Source organism: Gorilla gorilla, chromosome 22 (genome assembly GCF_029281585.2).
Source record: "Gorilla gorilla gorilla isolate KB3781 chromosome 22, NHGRI_mGorGor1-v2.1_pri, whole genome shotgun sequence".
In the NCBI taxonomy this organism is placed as follows: Eukaryota; Metazoa; Chordata; class Mammalia; order Primates; family Hominidae; genus Gorilla; species Gorilla gorilla.
In genome coordinates this window covers 35875966-35903955 of record NC_073246.2, presented here as the reverse complement: position 1 = coordinate 35903955, position 27990 = coordinate 35875966, and the positions used below count along the sequence as shown (strand labels likewise).

Genomic DNA, 27990 nt, shown 5'->3' with positions numbered 1-27990 from the left:
TCAGTTGATGAAACAGTCATGGAGAATACTTCAAAGCATTTAGGGGTGAATTCAGTGAGACGAAGAACAAGAAGGGACCTGAAAGGATGGCAGCTCTCCCTTTTGGTTGTGTCTTTTTTCTATGACAAGGGGAACAACTCGGGGATGGGAAGGAAGCGGCGTTGCTCACATGGAACTCAGAAAATCTCTTCATTAGTGAAATTTGAGGCTGTTCTCATTCTAGCCACAGCTGTAGTGATGCTGAAGTCATTTCTCTCAGAGGTCTGCCTCTCCCACTCTGAGCGCTGCACAGCCCTTCCAGGCAGTGGCTTTCAGGACAATGACGATGAAACCATTTTCTGCGTAGTGAAACACAGACATGGTTCTCCCTTAAGTGATCTAATCTCACAGGGACATTCTTTATGTACATTTTGAATGTAAATAAAAAGTAACCTTTAAAATCATCATGTTAGGGTTTCACAGATGGGACTTTAAGCAGTCCGTGATACCCCTGGGAGCTGCATGAGTGTTCGTGGGTCCTGGTTATATAGTAAACTTCCAAAGACAGCCTCTACAGATGCATTGTTCAGTCAATACATAATGTGAGCCACATAGTTCATTTAAAGTTCTCTGGCAGCTGCATTTAAAAATTAACAAAATTAGGCTGGCCCTGCTGCAATCCCAACATTCTGGGAGGCCGAGGTGGGAGGATTTCTTGAGCTCAGGAGTTGGAGACCAGCCTGGGCAACATAGCAAGACCTCATCGCTACTAAAAATAAAAATTAAAAAATCAGCTGGGCACGGTCTTCACACCTATAGTCCCAGATACTCAGGAGGCTGAGGTGAGAGGATTGTATGAGCTCAGGAGTTCGAGACCAGCCTGGGCAACGTAAGAGACTCCTGTCTTTATAACAAATTAAAAAATTAGCCAGGCCTGGTGGTGTCCAGTTGTAGTCCCAGCTACATGGGAGGCTGAGGTGGGAGGGTCACTTGAGCCCGGGAATTCAAGACTGCAATGAGCTGTGATCACACCACTGCACTCCAGCCTGGGCAACAGAGTAAGACCTTGTCTCAAATAAATAAATAAATAATTGGCCTCGACTCAAACAGCTGGAAGTTGAAGGGCCAGAAACGTCAACTGGGCCTTCGGACTCCAAATCCCCAGTTCTAGCTAGGAAAGGGATAGTCACATCCCACTGTCATCACAATGCTGTGGAAGTGGCTCTTTTTTATATCTTCTGCCAGGTAGTAAGGCCCAAGAGGGCAGGAATTGATCTACATTTTGTTCATTGCTGCATTCCCGGCACCTGACAGTGCCTGGCACAGAGCAGGCACACGATTCCTCCTTGATGAATTAAATTCAACTGAATGAGAAGAACGGTACACAGCAGACACCCTCATAATCAGAATCCAAGTCACTCCATCTCCAGGACCTTTTGGTTAAGCCAAAATCGCAAAAGCCACCTTCACACAGAGGTGGCCTTTGTCCATCCTTTGACACTCTCTCCTTTCCCACCAGACACAAAAATATCTGCGCATCTTTTTCAGAGCAAATAACTTTAGCCACACCTCTGTGTTTATGCTCACTTTGCATTTTTAAGTGGAAATTTACATCTTCAGTGCAAAATAGATCTTGAAAGTAGACTCAGTCTGGAGCAATTTGAATGCCAATCTCTGCCCCTCCTTCCACCCAACCAAGGCCACCTCGGAGGGGCCTATGGACCACCCCAAGACCACCCCAATGTTGTAGCTGTGAAGCTACAACATTAGTACAAGAGAAACATCATATTGCCCCTCCACCTTGCCAGCTGTGTTGGGTTGAATCATGCACATCTGGAAGAGTGGTCAAGTCTGACTAGCGAGATCAGAGGATGGCTTGAGGCTCGGTGGAGGCACAGCCCATTCCCAGCTGCCCCTGGCACAATCTGCTGCTGGCCCCTGGCTCACCTCTACACCCCTAGCAGCAGCAGCCTCCTCCAATGAAGGTCTCTTTGCCTCCCTGTGTGGTGGCCCTGGCATCCCACATCTGGGTTACTTTGCCAGGGTTTAGTGGAAACCTGGGCCAGGTGCTGAGAGCTTCTGTCTTCCCAGTGATGTTAGGATGTGGGGGCAAGGCAGAGATCCAGGACCAGAACACCCTGCCCATGCCCTCAGCTGCTGCTTCTTGCCAGCTTACCACTGGGCACCCAAGAGGAATGTAGAGCAGGGGGCAGAAGCAAAAGCTGATTCTGAACTTTTTATGAGTTCCTCAAATCTGATTGGCAAACATTTCACAGCCCAGGGCCCCACATTTACCCTTACCAACGCAAACTAGAGTCCAATTGAGTCCCATGCTATTTCTGTCAAATGTATCTTGTTTTTGTATGTTTCTCCATGAATTAGTTTTTCCAGAGGACACCAAAAATTGCTACCCATATTTTGGTTAGAGGAAAAACATCCTTTGTTAAATGAACGAACTGAGCTAAGTGCAGTGGAAAATTCAAGATTAATCCAATTAATAATCAAGGACCTCCTACTGCTGCAGGTCAAAGCTCTAGGCACTAGAGATACTAAGGTGACACTAAGAGATCATAGAGTGGCTTGTACAGTTTACAATGTAGTGGTAGGTGGTGAGGACAAGGGGAGAGAGAATAGATCAGAAAACATCAATATGTAAGAGAATTCTAATAGTCATAAATGCTATGAAGACATTAAAATAAGTTATGGGGTACACAGTCATTTTGGCATGAGAAAGACCACTTAGAAGGGAGGTCTTCCTTTGGAAGCAGTGACATTGAAGCTGTGAGATGAATGACAAGAAGCAGCCAGCTACATGAAGAGCTGGGGAAGAGTGTGTTGGCAGAAGGAATAGCGACTGGGACGCCTGGCACAGATGCTCACACCTGTAATCCCAGCACTTTGGGAGGCCGAGGCAGGTGGATCACCTGAGATCAGGAGTTTGAGACCAGCCTGACTAACATGGTGAAACCCCGTCTCTACCAAAAGTACAAAAATTAGCTGGGCATAGTGGCACACGCCTGTTGTCCCAGCTACTCGGGAGGCTGAGGCAGAAGAATCGCCTGAACCCTGGAAGCGGAGGTTCCAGTGAGTTGAGATCCTCCACTGCACTCCAGCCTGGGCGACAGAGCGAGACTCCACCTCAAAAAGAAAAAAAAAAAAAGAAAAGCAGAATAGTAACTGGGAAGGCCCTGAGGCAAGAGTGGGCTTGTTGCATGGGGAGAGGCCAGTGTGGCTGGAGCAGGGTGACAAGGGACAGTGGGGAAGGATGACTTTGCAGGGTCATTAGGGACTAGATAGGATGGGGACAAGTATAGATTTTACTCCAAGCATCAAGCACCTCCTTGGAGCGCTCCAAGCAGGGGAGTAAAACCCCTTAGGTTTTCTAAGGTCTGCCCTGGCCGCAGCTGGGGATGGGTGGTGGAAGGGACTGGAAGGAAAGCAGAGAGTCACAGTGGTTGCCCCAAAGATCTCAATCTAGAAAAGAAACAAAATACCTAGAACTCCAGTCAGGGTGACATACATTACAACAGAGCTTTAAACTAAGTCCAAGATAGCCACGAGTTGAGAAAAAGTTATTCCAGCTGAGGAGACAGGAGGGGACTCTTGAGGGTGCCGCTAAGGCCTCGGCCTAGGCTTCAGGTACAACCATCTTAAATTTGGTCTGCAATTAATTTACATTTTTCAGTCACCACATGAGTTTACTCTGATGCCAAATCACCATTCTCAATCTGCCCATCCCCACAGAGGACACAGTTAATATCTTCTAGAGCCTTATACTCTGGCCACAGGGCACAGAGCCAAGCTTTCAACAGGAGCAATGTATTAGTTTCCATGTGGGTAGCAGCAGCAGGAAGGCATCTGATTTCTTTGACTTGAGGAGTTCAGAAGATGCTGGAAACCACAGAGAGGGAGGCCTTATTTCCTGGTTGGATACTAAGAGGTGTGTCCCTGGGTGGAACCCACCTTGGCAAACCTGTGAAGCTCTCCTGGTTTCAGGGATCAGAGCAGTTCAGAACTGCAAAGGATCTCACCTGTCATCCAGTCTATCATCTCCCAAGTCCAACAGTGGTCCTAAAACACGAAGTGATGGAAATGCAATCTCCAGCCTTCCCAGGTCTCAAGAGCCAGAATCTGCATTTTTCACAAGATCTCCAAGTGACGTGCATGCATATTGTAGTTTGAGAAGCACAACTCTGAAGATTCTCACCTTCAGTGGATAACAGATTCACCAGCATAGATTAAAATAAATAAATAAATAAATAAAAACACTATAAGAGATGCCTGAGCCCTATTCTAGGGATTTGGTTTTAATTGGTCTGGGGTGAGCCTAGGCAGTTTTATGTAATTGTTTTCTTTTTTTAAGGTCCCTGATCATGCAGGGACATTAATCAGAGAATCTCTTATGTAATCCAAGGTTCTTATTTTTACTGATATGAAGCTCTGGCTCAATAAATTGAAAAGATTCGCATCTTATTCCAATGCAGGCATCTTGGCAAAAGTGGGCCTAAGATTCTGCATTTCTAACAAGCTCCCAGGTGAGGCCAATGCTGGTCCTCAAACCATACTTGGAATAGCAGGTGTAAGGGTTAATTTTACGTGTTGACGTGACTGGGCCATGGGGCGCCCAGATATTTGGTCAAACACCATTCTGGGTGTGAGGTTGGTTTTGGATAAGATTAACATTTAGATCCATAGACTTTGAGTAGATTGCCCTCCATTATGTGGGTGGGTATCCTCCAAATAGTTGAAGGTCTGAATAGAAAGCAGTAAGACTGGCCTCACCTGAGCAAGAGAGGATTCTCCAGCAGATGGCCTTTGGACTTCATCTGCAATGTTGGCACCTCCTGGTTCTCCTGCAGACTGCCTTTGAACTAGAACTATAACTAAAGCATTGCTTCTCCTGGGTTTCCAGACTGCCAGCCTACCCTGCAGATTTTTGACTTGTCAGCTTCCATAATCTCATGAGCCAATTTTGTATAATAAATCTCTTTCTATAAATATATACACATTCTATTTGTTCTGTTTCTCTGGAGAAGCCTGACTAATACAACAGGGTTACAAAGGTTGCTCTGCTGAGATTCCAATTTTTGCCAAGATGGAGAATTCACATAAACCATTATACGTCTTGCCCAGAGTCAACCTAATTGAGGTACAAAACACAAAATTCAGGAACTAAAGGAAAAACTGTGAGAATACTGAAAGAGAAACTGTTGTGTGTGTGTGGTGGTAAGAGTGGTAAGGGTTGCAGCCTGGGATGAGCCAGCTGGTGCTGCTCTAGGAGGAGACAGTAGAAAAAGCAACTTGAGTTCCACTCTTCTCTTCCATCATTGCCTTGGGACAATCACTATCTTTCCTCGGCCTTTAGAAATTGGCAGTTGTGGCCGAGATTGCTGACACAAGAGTAAAATCAGGGCAGCCCAGAAGTCCCATTCCAGTGAAACCTTATAGAACTTCAGTGAAGGCTGAGTAGCCTCTGCATTCCCTGCCCTCCCAATCCCAGAGTTGGGGATGATAAACTGTGCATGCCTATTCCTGTTGCTGCTTCTGCCTGAGGATCTGAAGAGGAAGCTCTGGCCTCAGGTGTTGCTTGGTGGGTGATACCAAATGGGGGCATCCTATCTGGGGTTCTCTCCCAGGCTTGCCCATTCTCTCTCTTTGTTCATCCAAACGTAGCAATATAAAACAAGAACAGGGAGAAAATACAAGGTATGGAAATTATATAATGGGAATAAAGAGCACAATAAATGGGCTTCGTGGTTGAATGGATACAGCTAAAGAATGAATTAGTGAATTAGAAAATCAGATTGAGGAACACTCCAGGAAGCAAGCAGGGGAAAATTCAAATGTAGAAAATATAAAAGAAAAGTTAAGAGACTTGGAGAATGAAAGTAAAACTACCAGCATCCAGACAATAGGAGTCACAGAATAGAAAAAAATAAATAGAAATGAAGAGAAGAAAATAGATGAAGAATTCATGGAGATACGTTTCCAAGCATTAAAGATGAATATATTCAAATTAAAAGAGTGCATAGAACATCAAAAGGAAAGAGAAGAAAATTCCACATCTAGGCACACTAGAATCAAATTTAGGAATACCATGCAGAATCGTGGAAATAATTAATTAATTAATTTAGAAATACCAAACTCAAAGAGAAAATTCTGAAAACTCTCAGAAGGAGCATAACACCTACTAAGGAAAAATAACCTTTTTCCTTTGTGAATATCATACTTTTTAAAAGTCACTTTAAAAGTGAATATCATACTTTTTAACCACAACAGTGAATGCAAAAACATAATGAAGTGTGAGTTGTAAAGTGCTGAAGGGCTAGGAGCCATGGTGCATGCCTGTAATCCCAGCACTTTGGGAGGCCAAGGCAGGTGGATAGCTTAGTCTTAGGAGTTAGAGACCAGCCTGGGCAACATGGCGAAACCCCATCTCTACCAAAAATACAAAAATTAGCTGGGAATGGTAGCACCGCAAGTCCCAGCTACTTGAGAGACTGAAGTGGGTGGGAGGGTCGCTTGAGCCCAGGAGGTCGTGGCTGAAGTAAGCCGTAATCATGCCACTGCACTCCAGCCTGGGACACAGAGTGAGACCTTGTCTCTAAAAAATATTAATCAATATAAAGTACTGAGGAAAGTACATTGAACCTAAAATTCCATTTCTGGCAAGATTGTCATTCAAATGTAGGGTGTGATGAAAATATTCTCAGGCATACAAGGCTTGAGGAAGTTTGTCATGCTACAATCCACATTTAAAAACACTTTTTGAAGAAGTGATATTCAAATAAGAAAAATAAATCCAGGAAAAGCTGCAAGAAATATGTGAAATAAGGCTGGGCGTGGTGGCTCATGCCTGTAATCCCAGCACTTTGGGAAGCTGAGGTGGGTGGATTCACCTGAGGTCAGGATTTTGAGACCAACCTGGCCAACATGGCAAAACATTGTCTCTACTAAAAATACAAAAAACTAGCCAGGAATGGTATTGGGCGCCTGTAATCCCAGCTACTCGGGAGGCTAAGGCAAGAGAATCGCTTGAACCCAGGAGGCAGAGGTTGCAGTGAGCCAAGATTGAGAGCCACTGCACTCCAGCCTGGGCGACAGAGCAAGACTCCATCTCAAAAAATAAATAAATAAATAAAAATAAATAAATAAAAAAACAAACAATATAAATGGCCTAAATTTGCCAACTAAAAGACAGAAATCATCAGATTGGATTTAAAAAACAAAATCCACCTACATACTATTTATAAAAGGTATATCTAAAGTATAAAAACATGAACAAATGTTGAAATTAAAAGAATGAAGAAAGATAACAACGTATGTCAATATAGGATAAATATACTTTAAAAGAAAAAGCATACTTAGGGCTAGAGAGGATCACTGGATGCAGAGAAAAGGGTTCGTTCTCGAAGAAGACATGACAAAGCTAAATATGAATGCATCTAATGAACAAACCTCAAAATACAAAAAACAAAAAATTGATAGAAATACATGGGGAATGCTAAATACATGACAATGCTAAATATGAATGCACCTAATTAACCTCAGAATATATAAAACAAAAAATGGATAGAAATACATGGAGAAATTGACAAATCCACTACCGTCGAGAGAGATTTCAATTATTGATAGGTCTGTATTATTGATGGGTCAGGCAGACAAAAGAGCCACACAAATTACAAGCTTGAACTAACGACCATATATAGAATTCTGCATTCGACAATTAGAGAATGCCGTTTTCTCACACATGCATGAAACATTTATCTTTTTAAAACTTCTAATAATTAATAGAGATTTTAGTTGGTTTCCCAGACACCCACGTAAAGACTACATTTCCCAGCCTCACCTACCTCTAGGTAGGGCTATGTTACTAAGAGCCAACCAATGGGATGTGAGTGGCAGTGATATGTACAACTTCTGAATCAGGCCCTTAAAGGGCATTCTACTACCTGGAACAATAAATGATTGTGACCCACTGTGAGTCCCGTAAAAGGCAGCAACACCCTACAGATGGCAAAACAATATGGCAGAGGGAGCCTGGGACCCTGACACTAAGGGCTGCTAGAGTGCTTATTCTCAGTCTCATAAGAAGGAAAGGGAATTCTATCTTGTTTAAGTCTCTTCTTGAAATGGAAGAAGTCCCTTTTAGCTTTCTCTCTTTCAGGATCCCTAATACAGAGTATGTGTGGAACTGTCTACGCACCAGACTGACCCCAGAAACAGAAGACCTGGATAAGGAGGAAGGATGAAAAACCAGCTTTTGCCTTGCAGCAAAGACCTTAAAATGCTGCCGGAGAATGTGAAGGGAGGCCTGAAATGATCAGAATCTTCGGCCAGTCACTAGGCAGCCCCTGGTGGGAGGATGTCCTGTCTGCCCCTGTGCCCTCAGAGGAGGAAGGGCAGAGAAACAAAGAGGAACTAGGGGAGGAAACACACGCTCCACTCTCATGAGGGCAGAATAGTAACTGCCACGGGGGAGCGGCCACTACTTCGAGGACGCAGGCTTGTTGTGCCAAAACCATATTTCTTTTAAATGGAATTGGAGGGAGGAGCACTCCTCCCTCCTTTGTAAAAATAACTGGTTTCTGAAGGCAAAAGGAAAACGGGGAGGCAGGTGGCAGGCTGAGGCCACAGTGATAAAAACATATCTCCTCGTCACAAATTAATGAAGATGAGCAACACAAGACCAAGGGGAGGGGAGCTAAAGATGGGGGATGACCCAGAGTGAAAGAACTTCTCTGGTGACCTCTGCAGAGTCACAGGGCCACCGTTTCAGGGTGCAGCCAACACTTAATGACTCCTCCAGAGAAGCCCAGTGTTCCACAAGATCACACAGGAGTATGTGCCAGGAGTTCTAGATCCATGTGGAGTGGAAAAGTACCAGGGTTAGATGGTTGTCCCATGGTTTCTTTCCAGGTATTTCCTCAGCAGGTGGGCATGCCCCACCCACAGCAGGGAAGGGGAGAAGCTGGAGATAAGCGTGCCTGAGGTCCAAGGGCGTGGGCCTGCATAGCCGAGACCCAGCTCCCTACCGCCTCTCTTCTGGAAGCCTCTCCTACCACCTAGATCTTTCTGTACCTTGTCCTCTGCTGTTTTGCCCCCTGAGGGCACCCAATGCTGTCATGCTCCAAACTCCTTCCAGAGCCTTCTTTCAGAGCCCACCCTGGGCCCCATCTCCCTACCCCAGACAGGCACACCAGTTCTGCTGCATGTCTGGCAAAACAGCCATGGAAAGTCTAGAGCAGCACCGCCTTCCCAGGACTACTTACATCTAAAATACGGGTCCAGATAACACAAGTGAGGCTGGGTGTGGTGGCTCACACCTATGATGCCAGCACTTTGGGAGGCCAAGACAGGAGGATTACTCAAGCCCAGGAGTTTGAGACCAGCCTGGCCAACAAGGCAAGACCCCATCTTTACAAAATAAAAATTAAAAAATTAGCCTTGTGTGGTGGCACACACCTGTGGTCCCAGCCACTCAGGAGGCTGAGACAGGAGGATCACTTAAGCCCAGAGGTCAAGGCTGCAGTGAACCATGTTCATGCCACTGCACTGCAGCCTGGGCAACAGAGAGACTCTGTCTCAAAAAAATAAAAAATGAAAGAGAGAGAGAGAGAACACAAGTGATATGGTTTGGGGACACAAGTGATATGTGTCCCCACCCAAATCTCATCTTGAATTGCAGCTCCCATAATTCCCACATGTAGTGGGAGGGACTTAGTGGGAGATAATTGAATCATGGGGGCGGTTTCTCTCATACTGTTCTCGTGGTAGTGACTAAGTCTCATGAGAACTGATGGTTTTATAAGAGGAAACCCCTTCTGCTTCATTCTCATTCTCTCTTGTCTGCCACCATGTAAGACGTGCCTTTTGCCTTCTGCCATGTGAAACTGTGAGTCCATTAAACCTCTTTTTCTTTATAAATTACCCAGTCTCAGGTATGTCTTTATCAGCATCATAAAAACAGACTAATACAACAAGTGAGCCTCCAAGTCAGTACCTCAACCCCAGGTAAAGCATCCAAAGCCCCCTGTGGAACTTTAGAAACTACAGAGTTTGCACTTCCTCTCCACATCCCAATAAACAGAAGACCCAGGAAAGGGGCGGGGAGGAAAGCGCTGGGAACGTGCAGTTTTCAACCTTTTGTTTAAGGGTTTCTGCTGCCACCAAGGCTGAGAACCAGAGCACCGAGGCAAGATTCAAGAGACGTTTTGGAGCTCCAAGTTCACTAAATTGCAAGGTATAAAAAATTAAAACAGGAGCACAAGCATACCCAGAAGTACATAAGGATTTGGCTTGTTCTTCTCTCCAGCCATCTCCCAGGTCTTCCTCCTCCTCCCTCTGCCCACCTGGACATGGAGTCCAGGTTCTCAGTTTGGAAAAGGGAATGAGGGAAGAGAAAATGAGAATGGAAGAGGCACAGCTAATGCCCTTCAAAGCCAGCAGCACCTGCACCTTTCTGCTTCTCCCTCCTCCCCAGAGACTGGCAGTAAATGTCTATTTTTAAAAAGCAACAGCTATTAATAATTTCTCTACCAATTCAGGTAATGTTTAATCCCTTATTGTCAACCACAGTGGTTTGTGGACGAAGGACTTCTGATGTATTATAGTCATTACTGCCTTACTGTCAGTTTTCCAAAAAAGTATTTTCATTTTATTTTTATTAGGGAAGTGCGGACTCTTTAATTCCTTGGCAAACCCAAACTCAATCAATATATTTATTGTACTAAGTCTTCTAAAACCCAACAAATTACCGTCCCTCCTGTTAAGGGCCTTAATTAGTTTGCTAATGAGTATTCCCTGTTTAAGGACATGATCCTGAACAAGCACACAGAAGTCACCAACCTCAAATGTAATTTTCATGGAGTTACCTCCTCAACCTGGCTGTGGCCCCCATCACGTCTCAAATTAAATTAAAATCACAATTCCCATGAAGGCTCTCCACCATCAGCCTTCCCCTGCCTGACAGCCTTCTTTTAGTGCTCCCTTCCCCCAATAGATGTCTTCTCATTCCTTTTGCCTAGAATCTTCTTCCGCTCTCTCTGCTACCTGGCAAGCTCTCAGCTGTCTCTAAAGGCTGGCAATCAGCATCCTTTCTTTCCTTCTAGGAAGCTTTTCAAATCCTCTCTAGCAACATTAGCATATTTTTCCTCTGAGCCTGCTTCTACCAGACTTCAGTCATCCTGTTCCATAAAGTCTGTGCCTCCATGCTCCAGACTTTGAACTTCTCAAATAAGACTTGGTCATCTCTGTATCCCCAGTGTCTTGCATAAAATCTGCCCATGGAAGATGGCCCATAAATGCTGGATTGATTGAACGAATGTATAAAAGGAGCAAGCCTACCTACAGTCCTCTACACAATACTCACTCTCTCCTCCATCTTTCCCAATGTTCATCCTTTTTCCAGAGTAACCTGAAAACCACACACCTACCATGAGGGCAGGAGGCTTATCTGTTCTGTTCCCTATTGTATCCCCAGTGCCTAGAACCCTGCCTGATGTACTGTAGGTGCTCAGTAGACATTTGTCGACCAAATGAATGAATTCTTCAAACTTATCGTTCAAAACCCACTTCCTCTACCCAGCTCTCACCATTCCCAGAGGACTGTCCTCCATCTACTCCCCTCCTCCTTTCTGAGGGAAAATTGCTTTCTGTAAATCTCTACTCATCACACCATCCTGTCTTCTTTTTTTTCCTTTTTGATTTTTTTGAGACAGAGTCTCACTCTGTTGCCCAGGCTGGAGTGCAGTGGCACAATCTCAGCTCACTGCAACCTCCGCCTCCCAGGCTCAAGCAATTCTTGTGCCTCAGCCTCCCAAGTAGCTGGGACTACAGGCACGCACCACCACGACTGGCTAATTTTTGTATTTTTAGTAGAGACAGGGTTTCACCATGTTGGCCAGGTTGGTCTCAAACTCTTAATCTTAAATGATCCACCTGCCTCAGTCTCCCAAAAAAATATATAAAACTTTGCAATTACAGGCATGAGCCACCACACCCAGCCTCAACCTGTCATTATCAAGAATTTTGGTGCAAATGTACCAGTTTGGGATTACATAAATTCTTCCCAATTTGATACAATCCAGAAATCAACCATGTACCATGACTCATCTTTTTCCCTATGTGCAAAAAAAAAAAAACTGTCCTGTAAACCTTATGGGCCTATTTAACAATCAGATTTAGGTAACTATTCACATAGGCATGAAAACAGTGTATCCCACTGTGTTCAACATTGTGGTCGACAGAGAATTGCAAACTGCAATTAACGTCACTCATCCATCCCTAAGTTTCCAAGAATGAGAACACGGTGAAATGTGCTTCATGGTAAAAGTCTACTGAGTAGAATCTAAACTTTCTTTGATGGTTTCTGGATCTACATAGCCCCAGGATTGCTCTGAACATCAATATCTTTTTATGAAAGTTATACAGAAGCATGTCAGTCAAGGAGCCTGTTTGCAAGAGTCCTGTGTGTGTTGACTGGGGTACCCACCCCACACACTCCAGGTCGCTCTGTGCTGCAGTGCCCACCCATTGAGGATTTCATGTAATAAACCTCAGCGACCCCTCCTAACTGGCCTATTTGCCGATAAAACCAGCTGCTGAACTACCCCTCCAACTCTCCCACTTGCAAACTCCATCTCCTCCAAATTCCAGTGGGAAAGACAATTGTTTTATTTTATCTTAGTCTTTTAATTATCTTCTTCTTCTATTTACTTTTCTGAAGCTTAGAGCTATAAAGGACTTTGGGCACACCCAACCAGACATTGCTATATAAGACTATATATTTTATATATATATATATACACAATTAAAAGTTAGAGGGTCATTACACTATAGGATAAAACAGCAATAAAAACTTTATACTTAGAGCTTAGGTTAATCCTCTTAAAAGCACCTGCTTTTTGGCCGGGCGCAGTGTCTCACCCCTGTAATCCCAGCACTTTGGGAGGCCAAGGCAGGCGGATCACCTGAAGTCAGGAGTTTGAGACCAGCCTGGCCAACATGGCAAAACCCCATTTCTACTAAAAATAACAAAAATTAGCTAGGCATGGTGGCAGGAGCCTGTAATCCCAGCGACTCAGGAGGCTGAGGCAGGAGAATTGCTTGAACCCAGGAGGCGGAGGTTGCAGTGAGCCACTGCACTCCAACTTGGACAAGAGTGAAACTCCATCTCAAAAAAAAAAAAAAAAAAAGCACCTGTCTTTTGAGGACTGTATCAGGACTCAGGCATCAAAAGCTGATTTGACCATCTGTGCTGAAGAGACACGTAAAAAATTAGAAGGTCAATCTAACCAGGCCTTACACTTAGGCTTACAGTTCATGACCGAGGTATCATAACATGATGGGTACACCATGTTATGATTGCTATCACGATATTCCTAATAATAACAACATCTACTATAAGAATAATAAGGCTACCATTTTGTGAAATACGCATTAGTATCCCAGTTTTGCTGACAAGAAAACTGAGGCTGGGACAGGCTGTATATCGCCAGGACTGAGAGATAATAAGTGAAGATTGCTGGTCCTCAGACCCATCTGTGTGATGCCAAATCTCATTCTCTTAACCACCCTGCTCATTCCCAGCCCTGCCCTGTACATACACACACACCCTAACATAGAGAATATTTGTAATTATCCTGGCTGCCCAGCATCTGAATTCCCTTCCTGGGTTCAGGGAATCCTCTATTTATGTATGAATCGTGTAGGAGGCAGGGCGTGGAACCTCCTAGTACAGAAGCTGAGCCCCTTCACTCCTGCCTTTTCCAGCCTCCCTTGCTGCCGGGGCTGCTGGGGCTCAAGCGCATGACCTAGGTCCAGCCAATCAGATGCACCCTCCTGGATTCTAACTCAGGAGCTGGTGGGGGTTAGAAAGGGGCCCACAAGAAGCCCTTCTAGCAGCAGGGGCAGCCTGTTCTGTGTGCTTGTTCAGGATCATGGGGGCAATTTCTCATGGTTTAGCACATCCCCTCGGTGCTGTTCTCGTGATAGTGAGTGAGTTCTCGTGAGATCTACTTGTTTAAAAGTGTGTGGCACCTCCCCTGCACCTTCCTCCTGCTCCAGCCATGTGAAGTGCCTCACTCCCCCTTGGCCTTCCACCATGATTGGAAGCTTCCTGAAGCCTCCTCAGAAGCAGAAGCCACTATGCTTCCTGTACAGCCTGCAGAACTGTGAGCCAGTTCAACCTCTTTTCTTTATAAATTACCCAGTCTTGGGTATTTCTTTATAGCAGTGTGAGAACGAACTAATAAAAACATGTTCATGAAAAGACCTAAGGGAGAGCTGGTAAATGTGCCTTATGAATAGTCCTTAGCGGAATCAACCATCCCAAACATTCCAAAGATGATCCTAGTCTTTCTTGGTTTCAGATGCAATACACAAATCCTCTCAACCAAGCTTGGACAGTCGACACCATCTTTTCCCCAGAAAAATCATCCATTAGAGAACCACAGACTCCCCGCTTCCCAGGAACTCCAGTGATCTTGGGCTGCACCCACCCTGTCCCCTCCCCTATGCCCTTGCCAATCCAGCAGCCTCTGCAGAGGGTTTCTCTGCAACAACATCAGACGCGCGTCCTCTCTAAAGAAGCTGCCTCCACCCAGAGGCCGAGTCCGGTTGGGAAATGAGAACTGAGTTTGCATCCAGAAGAACTGTGTTCAGTCTCCCTCAGATGCTTTCTGACTGTGGGATCGTGGACAAGTCACAGAGGGCTCTTTTCCCAGCTCTAAAAGGGGAATGGCATCTGCCCAGTCCTGCAAGGGAGCAGGAACCAGATGGGACAATGCATGGGGAGGCATCCAGGAACAGCATGGAGCTCTACAGACGTCTGCAGCCTCCCCACTCCCATCCTGTCCTGCCTGCCAAGGTCCTACCTGTCCTGCAGGGCCATCTTAGCCTGTGGGAGTTGGGGAGCAGGCCTGGGCTGTGTCCATAGAAAAGCTCGCCTGGCTCTGCTGTGGGGAAGATCCGTGAGAACAGAGCTATGAACCCTTTCATCCCAAGGTTTGAGGTGTGCAGGTGGGAACCCTGCCCTGATGTGCCATGAGCCAGAGGGGCTTTGAGCCATGGGCGGGGGACAGGAGCTCAAAATGGAAAGAAGAGTCCAGCTTGGCATCATCCTCTGGGTTTATTTGCATGAACTGCTGCACACCAAGGCTGTGGGGAGAAATTTTGTTGAGAGAGGAGAGTTTAGACGAGGAGGTTCTGTTGGCCTCAGTGAAGAGAAAGCAGCAAGAGCTTTCTATTTTCTAACGGAGGGGGTGGGCCGGGCGTGGTGGCTCACACCTGTAATTGCAGCACTTTGGGAGGCTAAGGTGGGAGGATCGCTTGAGCTCAGAAGTTCAAGACCAGCCTGGGCAACATGGCAAAACCCCGTCTCTATAAAAAATACAAAAATTAGCCAGGCATGGTGGCGCATACTTGTAATCCCAGCTACTCAGGAGACTGAGGTGGGAGAATCACTTGAACCCAGGAGGTGGAGGTTACAGCAAGCCGTAGTCACACCTTGGCACTCCAGCCTGGGTGACAGAGCGAGACCCTGTCTCAATAAAAAATTAATTAATTAACTAACGAATAGATGAGGTGTGGCTGAGGGTAATGGATGAGACAAAGGTATCAGTGGGTGACAGAGATCAGATAAAAACCAAATCCTCCCATTGTACATTAGGACGATGCCACTTCAGAGCACCCCAAACTCAGGGACACTTTGAGTTGGTGGCCCTTTGCACTTAACTGTCGCCTGCAACCAAAAAGCTCCCTTCTCCCTCAAATTTTAATTAAGGCCCTCCTCAGATGTCACCACGTTCACAATGCCTTCCCCGAAGCCCTGCAACAGGAGAACCTTCGTGCATACCCCTCCCCCATATCACTGGTTCTACCTCCTGAGAGGGCCACACACAGAGCCTGAAGACCCAAGTTCCAACTCCAGCTGACAGCGTGATTTTTGCACAAGTTACTCCATCTTTTTGGATACGGGGATAAAAATTCTCTCCAGACCTTTCTCTCAAGGTTGCTAGTTGTGAGGCTGGAATGGCTAATAAGCAGGAAAATGCTTTGGCAGCTCTGAATGGCCCCGGGCAATTGCCACTTCTGTCTTGAGGGCCAAGGGACAAGTCTCTGCTTACCTTTGCACTCCTCCTAATTCTGAACACCTGACCTGCTCGACATCCTGGGCACCTTGATCTCAGAGTGGAAAGCCCCAGAAGTCAGGGAGCCCCAGAAGCAGGGAGCATGTACACCTGCTGTGATGGGGTGAACTGCGGCCCCCACCACCCAAATTCATCCTTTGAAGTTCTAACCCTCAGTACCTCTGAATGTGGCTTTATGTGGAAACAGGGTCGTTGCAGAGAAAAGTTAAGAAGAGATGGTACAGGAGTAGGGTGGGCCCCCAATCCAGTCTGACTGGTGTCCTTATAAAAAGGGGAAATGTGGACACAGACACACACGGGGAGAGCACCCCGGGTGAAGATGAAGGCAGAGATCTGGGCGATGCTTCTAGAAGCCAAGGAACGCCCAGGGTGGCCAGCACCCCCAGCGGAAGCCAGGGAGGGCCTGGGACAGTGCCTCCCTCACAGCCTCAGAGGAACCCGCCCTGCCGCCACCTCCATCTGGGACACGTGGCTTCCGGAACTGTGAGGCAGGACATCTCTGTAGGCGCAGCATGCTTCATGGTGCTTTGTTACAGCAGCTGTGGTAAACTGTGACAGCCTGGGATTTACTGAATTTGCCAGGCAAGGAACTGGAGCTGTGAACCCTGGGAAATGCTGGTTCAGGCTGTTCCTCAGGGGCCTCCACTCCCTGAGGAGCTCGGAACACAGGCTTGCAGGGTGTGAGGTGTGGGGTGTGGTGTGTGGTGTGTGTGTACATGGTATGAGGAGGGTGTGTGTGATGTGTGTGTGGTGTGTGTGTGTGGCGTGGTGTGTAGTGTGTGTGTGTGTTGTGGTGTATGTGGGTGGTGTGGTATAGTGTAGTGTGAAGTGTATGGGTGGTGTGGTGTGTGTGGTGTGGTATGTGTGCGTGGTGTTGTGTGGATGATGTGTGGTATGTGTAGTGTGTGGTGTGGGTGGTGTGGTGTGTGTGTGCGGTGTGGTGTGTGTGGTGTGTCGTGTGGTGTGTGTGGTGTGTGTGGTGTGTCGTGTGGTGTGTGTGGTGTGGGTGGTGTGTTGTGGTGTGGTGTGTGTGTGGTGTTATGTGGTGTGTGTGTGGTGTTATGTGGTGTGCGTGTGGTGTTATGTGGTGTGTGTGTGGTGTGTATGTGTAGTGTGATGTGTGGGTGTGGTGTGACATAGTGTAATGTATGGGTAGTGTGGTATGGATGTGTAGTATGTGTGTTGTGTGTATGGTGTGGTGTGTGTTGTGTGTGTGGTGTGGTTTGTGTGGTGTGTCATTTGTGGTGTGGTGTGGGTGGTGTGTTGTGGTGTGGTGTGTGTGGTGTGGTGTGTGTGTGGCATGTGTGTGGTATGTGTGGTGTGGTGTGTGTTGGGGGGCAGCGTGGTCAGGAGCAGGAGTGGTTCTGAGACACACAGCTCCCCCTCCTGCCCCGTCTCCACCCCATTCCCCGCAGGGCCCCATCAAACCCAGCTACTTGGCTTTCCCTTCCCGTCAGCCTGGAGCAGACTGGAAGAGGAGGAGAGGAGAAAAGAAGAAAAGCATGAAAGTACGAATCCTTCCTAGGTTCTTCTCCACGTCCTTTTCCTCCCCTTCCTTCCTGCTCCCCCAATCCAGTGCCAAATGTCAACCGGGAGCATCAAGTTGACCTGACATTTTCTGAACTGGCAGTTCCCTTCTGGGCCGTGCAGCACAAATAGACATCTTCTGCACTGGCTGAAAACAAAGTTGGAAAGACCAGACTACATTTTAAAAAAAGAAGAAGAGAAGAAGAAGAAAAGAAAAGGTAAAAACAGATGACACTGCCCCTCCCACAGATGACACTATGCCCCTCCCCAGATTGCTGTCTCCAAATACAAAATGCCGCCTGGAATCCCGGCCAGTGCTCCAGCACAGCCTCAGAGACCAGAACAGAAGTTACCTGAAAACGAAGGGCACGCCTGTTTCAGATCTGAGCTGGCACTAGGATGTATCCTTCGCCTCTGGAATCTGGAGCCCACACCGACTCCACAGGCGGGGCAGAGGCCAAAAGTCAGGCCTGGAGGCTGATTTCTAAGCAGACAGCCCAGCTCTCAGCAGAACACCTAGGGAAGGGCGGCGAAAATTATGCAGCCTCACGTGCCACGCCAGCCTGGCTCATGCACTTGCATATTTTGGGCCTTCCCTCAGCTGATGGGGACTGCTTGCATGGAATGACCTGGCGCCCCTGGGCCAGGGACAACTTTGTTTTCGAAAACATTGTTTCCTGTAACAGCTCATGAAGAACTGAAAACCTCACAGATGGAAAGCCCCCAGACGCCAGAAACTCTGCACACCATCTCCCAGTCAAAGATGATGATTCTCCTGACATTATAGTCTCCTCAACCTCTTCCTGTGGCAGATACCCGTCCCCAAAGTGGTTCAGGCCAGGCCTGCACTTCCAGAATGAATGGTGTTCTTCAAAGGACATCCCCCCATGAAGGGCAGGAGGGTTACTTGGTCATCCAAGGCAACTGTGGTAAATGGCAAGGTGACTCCAGGTTGTCACAGCGATAAAAATGCTGCCATGTGAAAGAGGGTGCCCAGGTAGAGACTCACCTAATCCATCACAATGATCCAGAGACACGGCTCCGCTGGGGTTTTATCCCATGTAAGAGGAGAAGGAACAGGGATGGGTGCCCCAGGTCACACCAGCAGACTGAGGGATCCTTTGACTCCACATTTTTTCCAGCACTCCAGAATATTGAGAATAAATGACACATTTACTGAGACCATTCATTCAAGGTGGTTGCATGCAAATGAAGTTATTGTGGCTTACATGCGTGAGTTATTACGAGTTCAAGGCCATGTGTCTGAATATAAGCTGGAATGCCTTTTCTTCTCACCTAGGAGACAATAGAATGTTCCATGAGGATCAAAGAGCCATGAGGGCCAGGCCAATGTGGGAGAAGGAGTGTGGAGAGAGGTGTCTGGGAAAAGAGAAAATCGGCAGTACCACTAGGCGCATTAGAATACAGTAAGGAGCTGCCAGAAGACGTGAGCTGGGAGCGGACAGCCCCCACAGATGCAACGCCTCAGCCAGCAGCACCAGGCAAGAGATGGTGAGGAAGAAGGAGTTGATTCAGATCAAGTCCAGGAACCAATGGGAACTGTCTCCAGGCTGGCCAGAGCAATCCTCTGCTTCCACGACTGCCTGAGAGAGTCCAGTCACTGCACACTCATGTCCTCACTGCAGGATCAACACTGTGGCTCTGGAAGACCTGACTGAATGAGTATCCTTGGTGACCTCCCAGGAGAAGTCACTGAGGGGATCAGAGTGGGTAACCCACTGGCTGCACCCAGGGCCTCTGACCAAACAGGAAAGATGGAGAGCAAGCAGTTGGCTGGCCCAGGACACTCAGGCCAGATGCGGGAGGGGTTGTTGCATTTAATAAAAATGAGTGTTAAATCATGATCTGGGAGAAATTGGAAGCTTCATCACCACTGGTGGGAATGCAAAATGATGCAGGTGCAGCCACCATGGAAAACAGTTCGGTGGTTCATCAAGTTAAGCACAGAATTACCGCTTGACCCAGCAATTCCACTCCTAGGTACATACCAAAAAGAACTGAAAGCAGATGTTCAAACAAAAATGTATGCAGAATGTTCATTACAGTTCATAGCAGCACTATTCATAATAGCCAGAAGATCATAATAGCCAGAAGATGGAAACAACCCAAATGTTCATCAATAAATGAATAAACAAAATATGGCAAACCCACACAACTGAACACTATTCAGCCGTAAGAAGAAATGAAATACTGATACATGCTACAACGTCGGTGAACCTGAGAGCATTATGCTGACAGAAAGAAGCCAGACACAAAAGGCCACATGTTGTATGACTCCACTATATGAAATAGCCAAAATAGGGCCAGGAGTGAGGGCTCACGCCTGTAATCCCAAAACTTTGGGAAGCTGAGGCGGGCGGATCACTTGAGGCCAGGAGTTTGAGACCAGCCTGGGAAACATGGTGAAACCCTGTCTCTACTAAAAAAAAAAAAAAAATAGAAAATAAAAATTAGTCGCACATGGTGGCAGGCACCTGTAATCCCTGCTATTCAGGAGGCTGAGGCAGGAGAATCACTTGAACCCAGGAGGTGGAGGTTGCAGTGAGCCGAGATCACGCCACTGCACTGCAGCCTGGGTGACAGAGTGAGACACTCCATCTTTAAAAAGAGAAGAGAACAGAAGAGAAGAGATCCAAAATAGGCAAATCTATACAGACGGACACAGATTCATGGTAGCCAGGAATGGGAGAAGGGTGAAGAGCCAGGGAGAGGCTGCTAATGAGTATAGATATTCTATTTGGGATGATGAGCAAATTCTGGAACTAGAGTATACTTAAAACCACGGAATTGGACACTTTGAAATGGTTAAATTGGTAGAGAGCCCCCCATCCCTCCGCCAAAAAAGATATCCAGCAATTTTCCTCCTTCCTAAGTTCACAGACTTTGATTTATTTGAAAAGAAACTTGATCCACAACAGATTAAAAGCAAAGTTGCAAGCTTTTAGTCATTCTCTGATGTCAGATTTGCGTCATCTGGAAGCGACATTATGTTTGGAGACTCTGCTCTGAGAAGCTGGTCCTGAAGGAGGACAATGTCTGGCCATCCTCATCCAAGTCGCTGTCCAGTAATACCCCTTAGCTTTGCAGAGGACTTGCAAGACCTTTGCAAGACCTCACTTTTCACTTCTCATCCCCGCTTCTACATTGTGACAGACAGACGGGGCTGTGGTTATTTCCTTAATACAGAGGAAGAAGCTGAGGTTCTTGGGGACGAGGGCCAGTTGAAGGTCATCACAGCCTGAGGGAAGCAGCATCTAGACTCTGTCCAGTGCTGCTTTCCCCCATGAGCACCTCCCTGGTTTTGACATATCATCTCAGGCTAAAAGCCTCAGAATCTTTGGCAGAGAACCACTGTGAAGCTCCACAGTGGGTTGCCTGAGCGCACTAGTTACATCAGAGAGACGTATTCTTTCTCCAATTCTGCCCCTAGGGAGGCAGCTGGCCTGCCTGAAGGCAGCAGGGAGTGGTGAGGAAATGAAGTAAAACTCAGCGTCTTAACACCAATACTAGAGGTTTTTTTCTCTTTTTATTTCTTTCCCCAGGATTAGTCACCGGGCCATATCCTTTTATCGCAAGAACCCAAATACTCTTAGATTCAACCACGTGAAATCTGTATGTGTGTGGAAATATAGTGAGTAGAATTTTGTCCCTCAAAAAGATACGTTGAAGTCCTAGTCCCCATACGTGTGACGATGGCTTTATTTGGAAACAGCGTCTTTATCAATGCAATCACATTAATATGAAGTCATACCAGATTAGGGTGGGCCCTGATCCAATGACTAACATCCTTATAAGAAGAGCGACATTTGGACATAGAGACATGGAAGCAACCCAGGGATGAAGGCACGTGGTGACCAAAGCACAGACTGGAATGATGCAGCTGTAAGCCAAGGAATGCCAAGGAGTGCAGGCAGCCGCTAGAAACCAGGAGCTTTTCCTAGAGCTGTCTTTGGGAGCATGGCCCTGCTGTCACCTTGATTGATTGAAAGAATACCCTCTAGAACTGCGAGAGAATCCATTTCCATTGTTTTAAGTCACTCAGTTTGTAGTAAATAGTTCCTGTAGCCCCAGGAAATTACTAATATAGTAAGGGCAAGACTGTTGGATGCTGGTCCTTTCACATGCCACCATCTCACAGTGGGTCAGGAGCCTGTTATGGGTTGCTCAACTTCAGCCATCCACAAGATGCACAGCTGGCCCCAGGGGAAGAGGCAAGCAGCCTTGGCTTGCTGGGCCCCTGGGCTTGGTTGCTCACGGAGCAGGCACCATCTTGGCATCCTTGACTCACAACGGTTACTGGCTCTTGACAGGCCCTGGACAGACCTCAGTCCATGCACTTCTCTCTTCTCTCATGACTTACTCTCCTAGCCAAGAGTTTGGCAAACAGCTTCTACAAAGGGAAGTATATTCACCTTTGGGGGTCACGTGGTCTCTGCCATGACCTCTGAACCCTGCTGCTGTAGTGTGGAAGCAGCTGTAACAATACCTAAATGAGTGAGCATGCTATGTTCCTATAAAACTTTATTTGCGGACATTGAAACTTGAATTTCATATAATTTTCGTGTGTCACAAAATGGTATTCTTGAAAAATTTTTTTCAAATATTCAAATATGTGAAAACCATTCTTAGCTTGCCAAGCAGTACAAAAACAGGCAGCAGTGGCCGGTCACGGTGGCTCATGCCTGTAATCCCAGCACTTTGGGAGGCCCAGGCAGGCGGATCACGAGGTCAGGAGATCCAGACCATGGTGAAACCCCGTCTCTACTAAAAATACAAAAAATTAGCTGGGCGTGGTGGCAGGCAACTGTAGTCCCAGCTACTCGAGAGGCTGAGGCAGGAGAATGGTGTGAACCCGGGAGGCGGAGCTTGTAGTGAGCTGAGATCGTGCCACTGCACTCCAGCCTGGGTGACAGAGCAAGACTCCGTCTCCAAAAAAAAAAGAAACAAAAATGTGAAAACCATTCTTAGCTTGCCAAGCGGTACAAAAACAGGCAGTGGTGGCCAGGTGCGGTGGCTCATGCCTGGCCAGCACTTTGGGAGGCCAAGGCAGGTGGATCACCTGAGGTCAGGAGTTTGAGACCAACCTGGCCAACATGGTGAGACCCATCTCTATTAAAAGCAATAAAATTAGCCGGGCGTGGTGGTGGACACCTGTAATCCCAGCTACTCGGGGGGCTGAGGCAAGAGAATCGCTTGAACCTGGGAGGCAGAGGTTGCAGTGAGTCAAGGTCGTGCCTGGGCAACAAGAGCGAAACTGCCCAGGGGGAAGAAAAAGTCAGGCAGCAGCCCTGTGGCTATAAATGCTAAATATATCAGATGATCCACAAATTCCTGTCTCCAACTCAGGTGTCTTCTGAGCTTCAAATAACTCCGTCTATGTCCACTTGGATGTAGAATGTGTATTAGGTTTTTCAAACGTAATGTATTCTAAATACCACTTTTGCTCTCCCTCCCCACCTATACCTATCCCATCCCTGTGGTTTTCAAACATTAGTATACCCCATCTCAGAATTTAAATAACCAATCAGGCCAGGTGCATGGCTCACACCTATAATCCCAGCACTTTGGGAGGCTGAGGCAGGTGGATCACCTGAGGTCAGGAGTTTGAGACCAGCCTGGCCAACATGATGAAACCCCGTCTCTACTAAAAATACAAAAATTAGCCGGGTTTGGTGACACATGCCTGTAATCCCAGCTACTACGGAGGCTGAGGTGCGAGAATCACTTCAGAAGGCACCAGAAACTCTGCACACCATTTCCCAGTCAAAGATGATGATTTTCGTGACATTATTGTCTCCTCAACCTCTTCCTGTGGGCAGGTACCCGTCCCCAAAGGCGGTTGGATCCAGGCCTGCATTTTCAGAATTAATGGTGCAAGGAGGCAGAGAGGTTGCAGTGAGCAGAGATCGTGTCACTGCACTCCAGCCTGGGTGACAGAACGAGACTCCATCTCAAAAATTAAAAATAAATAAATAAATCAAAAACGGAATCTCCACATGATTCAGTAATTCCATTTCTGGGTATATATCCAAAACAATTAAAAGCAGGGTCACAAAGAGATAATCGTATACCCATATTTACAGCAATATTATTCACTATAGCAACCCAAGTGTCCATCCACAGGTGAACAGATAAGCTAAATGTAGTCTATGCGTACAATGGAATATTACACAGTGTTAAGAAGGAAGGAAAATCTGACACATGCTACAACATGGATGAATATTAAGGACATTATGCAAAGTGAAATAAGTCTATCACAAAAGGACACACACTGTGTGATTCCACTTAGATGAGATACCCCAAGTACTAACATTTACAGAGACAGAAAGAAAAATGGCGGTTGCCACGAATGAGAGGGAAGAGGAAATGCGAACTGTTGAAATGGCATAGAGTTTTAATTTTGCAAGATGCAGAGAGTTCTGGAGACGGGTTGAACAATGATGTAAATGTACTTAACACTACTAAACTGTATACTTAAAATGGTAAAGGTAGTACATTTTATAGTTTATATTTTATTTTTGTATTTTATATTTTGTATTTTGCCACAATCTTTTCCAAAAATCCAGTTCCCTCCTCGTTCTCTGTGCCCCTCTGTGATCCGGCCCTGCCTCCATGTCTGACCTCATTTTCTATGCCGCCTCCTCTACTCCCTCAGCTCCAGCCATTCTGGCTTTCTGGCTAACACCCGTTAAAGCGTTTAACACCCACTAAGGCATTTCCACCTGGAATCTTCTTCCTCCAGAGAGTCTCGTGACTTACCCTTCCACTCCCACAGGGTCTGTTCAAGGAGACCTTCCCTCACCACCCTTTCTAGAATGGCAGTCACCCTGACTTTGTTCCTTTTTGCCACACTTCCTAACTTGACATTAGGTTGTTTGTTTATTTAGAGACAGGGTCTCGCTCTGTGGCCCAGGCTGGAGTGCAGTGGTGTGATCACAGCTCACTGCAGCCTCAACCTCCCAGGCTCAAGTGATAAACCCGCCTCAGCCTCCCGAGGCCTCTGGTCCCGAGGGACCAGAGACTCATGCCATCACCCCCAGCTAATTTTTTGATTTTTTTGTAGAGACGGGGTCTTGGTCGCCCAGGCTTATCTTGAACTCCCGAGTTAAAGCATTCCTCCCATCGTCACCTCCCAAAGTGCTAGGATTCCAGGAGTGAGCCATCACACCCGGCCGACATTATAGGTGCAATTGTCTGCTTGTTTATTCTTTCTTCTTGTGAGAGCAGGAGTTTTTGTCTGCTTAGCTTACCACATAGCTCCTGGCACACAGTAGGTGCTCAATAAATACACTGTCTGTGCAATGAGCTGCTGAGAGAATAAATGTGAGCCCTGCAATACAATCTCACATAGAAAGACAAGGGTGGGGGACCCCAGGGACTTCAAATCACCCTCTTACTGCTCAGTAAATGCAACTTTTTCCCTGGACAATAAAGAATGGAATTGTATATGTAAAATACTGACAGCTCTTAGAGAAAATAGTTACAAAATTCGTAGCAACCTGCACACAACAAAGCTCAATATTCATGGAATGCAGATCTTTAGTACTGGCGTGATTTTAAAATTCAAACATAAGCTGTTTTTCCACGTTCTTTAACCACAAATAAGGCTGCTGGTCTGGGGTCAGGATACCGTGGAGTCAGGAGGACTCCTGGGTGACTAGTGCCACCACTCACTTGCAGTGTGACCTTGGGGAAGCCACTGTTCCCTCGCTGGGCCTCCATTTTCTTTCCAGTCCGAATTAAGGACCAGGTTGCTTCCCATGGGTCACTTCCGACTTGAACATTTTTGCAACTTCAAAAAGTTATAGTTCATTCATTCTTCAAGATTTCTGAGAATTTAAGTTCATCTGAAACTGCTCATTGGTAAGTTTCCTTTTTTTGTCCTTCCATCAATTGGCAATGCAATACAGAAAAACAATTCTACCCAGGAGTAAAACCACAATGATTCATGTCATGTCAAACCCAAATGCAATGGGGAGGGGAGGGAGTAGGGATATTTACTCATTCTTGGAATAAGAAGGAGTTTGAACTCAAACTGCATTATTCACGGTAACATCATTCATCGTGACAAGCTGCTGTGTTTTTCATGAGGTTGTAAGATGTAATTGCTCAGGCATTCAGATGGTATTAGAACGAGGGAGTGTCATCCTATCAATAAAAACAGAACAAACTCTGTCTTTGGGGAGGCCAAGAGTGGGGCTTAAGGGAAGGGCACAGCGAGGGAGACAGAGGCTGGGGCAACAAGCACTGGGGCGGGGGGTGGGGTGGGTGCTGCAGTTCCCCACGCCTAGCCCGCCCTTCCTACAGGCCTGCCCCAGACTCACCATCAGCTGAAATGAAGCAGGAAGTGGAGCAGGGGATCTGTGGGCCCCACAAGCTCAGAGGAAGGAGGGCAGCAGGGACTTTCAGTGCGTGGCTATAGGAAATTTACCAAGTGGAACAGGAGACTCCAAAGAGTTCATGTGCTTTTCCGAAGAAGTGTCCAAAGGCACTTAGGCCAAAAATAGATGAATAGATGAGTGAGTGAGTGAGTGAGTGAGTGAGTGAGTGAGTGAGTGTACGTGTGTGTACGTGTGTCAGTTCTGGTAATCTACAAAGACAAGACTGGCTTTCCCCAACTTAATCCTCCCCCCAACCCCCACACCCCCTTCCGTTCTTGCATGTCTGAGCCTGTCTGTCTGGCAGAGGGAGAGGTGAACCCAGCAGCCTCTGGGGAGAACTAGAAAGGAAGATAAAATAAGGCTAAGAAGTTTGGCCACCCCTGCTCCCCTGAAAAAAGCTGCTATCATCAAAGGGGAAGGGCCATTACACTGATAGTCTACTCTGGCCTCTGTGACCAGAATTTGTTCTTGTGGAATGTAGCCGGAGAATCTACAAGTGAAAATGCAAGGCGTTGTTTTCACCAAGATATAAAAAGCTGTGGCGCCAGCAGCATAGGTGCCCACCACTGCCACTGCTCATCCACCCCACCCCACTGTCACTCATGCACGGATGGCCCTGTGGCCTCGTTTCCTGAGAACCCCAGAGGATGCAGAATCACTCTAGCCCTCTGAAAACTCCTTAGCGCCTTAGCACTGTGAGCAAGAGTGGCATTAGTCATTTGAGGAAGTGGTGGTGACCAGCAAGAGACAACCTTCATTGAAGGCAAAAATGAGGTGATTTCACACAGTTCTGCAGATAGCAGAGGCCTCTCCCTGAATGCAAATGTTACCATGACAGGAGACAAACACATGGCAATTCACTGGGTGATAGTGAACAGGTGTGCCTTTGGGTATTCCCAGAAATAACTGGAGTTGGACATATTCAAAGACAACCAACTAAACATTCAGGAAAACACGACGCCATGAGTAGGGCTAGCCGACAAAAGAAACAGACTCACAGAGGTTTCAGATATTCAACTCACTATACACAGACTAAAACAATTCTAGCTACTCTTTTCAAAGAAATAGTCAACAAGTTTGCAAATTCTAACCAGGAACTGGAAACTATAAGAAGTGTCACATAGTTGATATAAAAAAGGAACTCAGAAGAACTTCTAGAGGTGAAAAGTACAATAATAAAAATTAAAGAGCATATAAGTCACTTTAACCACACTTTGAACACAGCTGAATAATTCATATACCAAAATTAAAGCAGAAGAAACACTGAGATTACAGTATAAGGAGACAGAAAGATTAAAAACCAGATGAGAGGGTAATAGAGTACACAGTGAGTCAACCTGACATGCATTTGATGGCGGTATCAAAAGAAGTAAAAGGAGGGAAGGCCCAGAAGAAAATATTTTAATAGGCTGGGAGTGGTGGCTCATGCCTGTAATTCCAGCACTTTGGGAGGCCAAGGCGGGTGGATTACCTGAGTTCAGGAGTTCAAGACCAGCCTGGCCCACATGGTGAAACTCCATCTCTACTAAAATTACAAAAATTAGCTCGGTATGGTGGCGGGCACCTGTAATCCCAGCTACTAGGGAGGCTGAGGCAGGTGAATCGCTTGAACCAGGGAGGTGGAGGTTGCAGTAAGCCAAGATCACACTATTGCACTCCAGCCTGGGCAACAAGAGCGAAACTCCATCTCAAAAAAAGAAAAAGAAAGAAAATATTTTAATATATAATGATGGAAGAAGGAAGGAGGGCGGGAGGAAGGGAAAAAAGAAGGAAAGAGGGAAGAAGAGAGGATGGGAGAAAGGGAGGAAGACAAGAGAGAAAGGGAGGAAGAGAAGGGAGGAAGGGAGGGAGGGAGGAAAGGAAGAAGGGGGATGGGGTGGGAGGAAGGGACGCAGGGAACGAAAACTTTTAAAACAGCCTTAGGAAGAAAG

The 27990-nt window shown here is 46.5% G+C and overlaps 2 long non-coding RNA genes across 2 annotated transcripts; both read right to left on the bottom strand.

The window, feature by feature from the left end:
• Window positions 1–13: 13 nt before the first annotated feature.
• On the bottom strand, window positions 14–18928 carry LOC134757852 (uncharacterized). Its single transcript, XR_010132391.1, has 3 exons — window positions 18667–18928; window positions 18011–18173; window positions 14–338 (listed from the first exon to the last, which is right to left on the bottom strand). It is a non-coding gene; the product is annotated as an uncharacterized lncRNA (long non-coding RNA).
• Window positions 18929–24863: 5935 nt separating this feature from the next.
• LOC134757847 (uncharacterized) lies at window positions 24864–26674 on the bottom strand. Its single transcript, XR_010132384.1, has 2 exons — window positions 26003–26674; window positions 24864–25826 (listed from the first exon to the last, which is right to left on the bottom strand). It is a non-coding gene; the product is annotated as an uncharacterized lncRNA (long non-coding RNA).
• Window positions 26675–27990: the final 1316 nt, after the last annotated feature.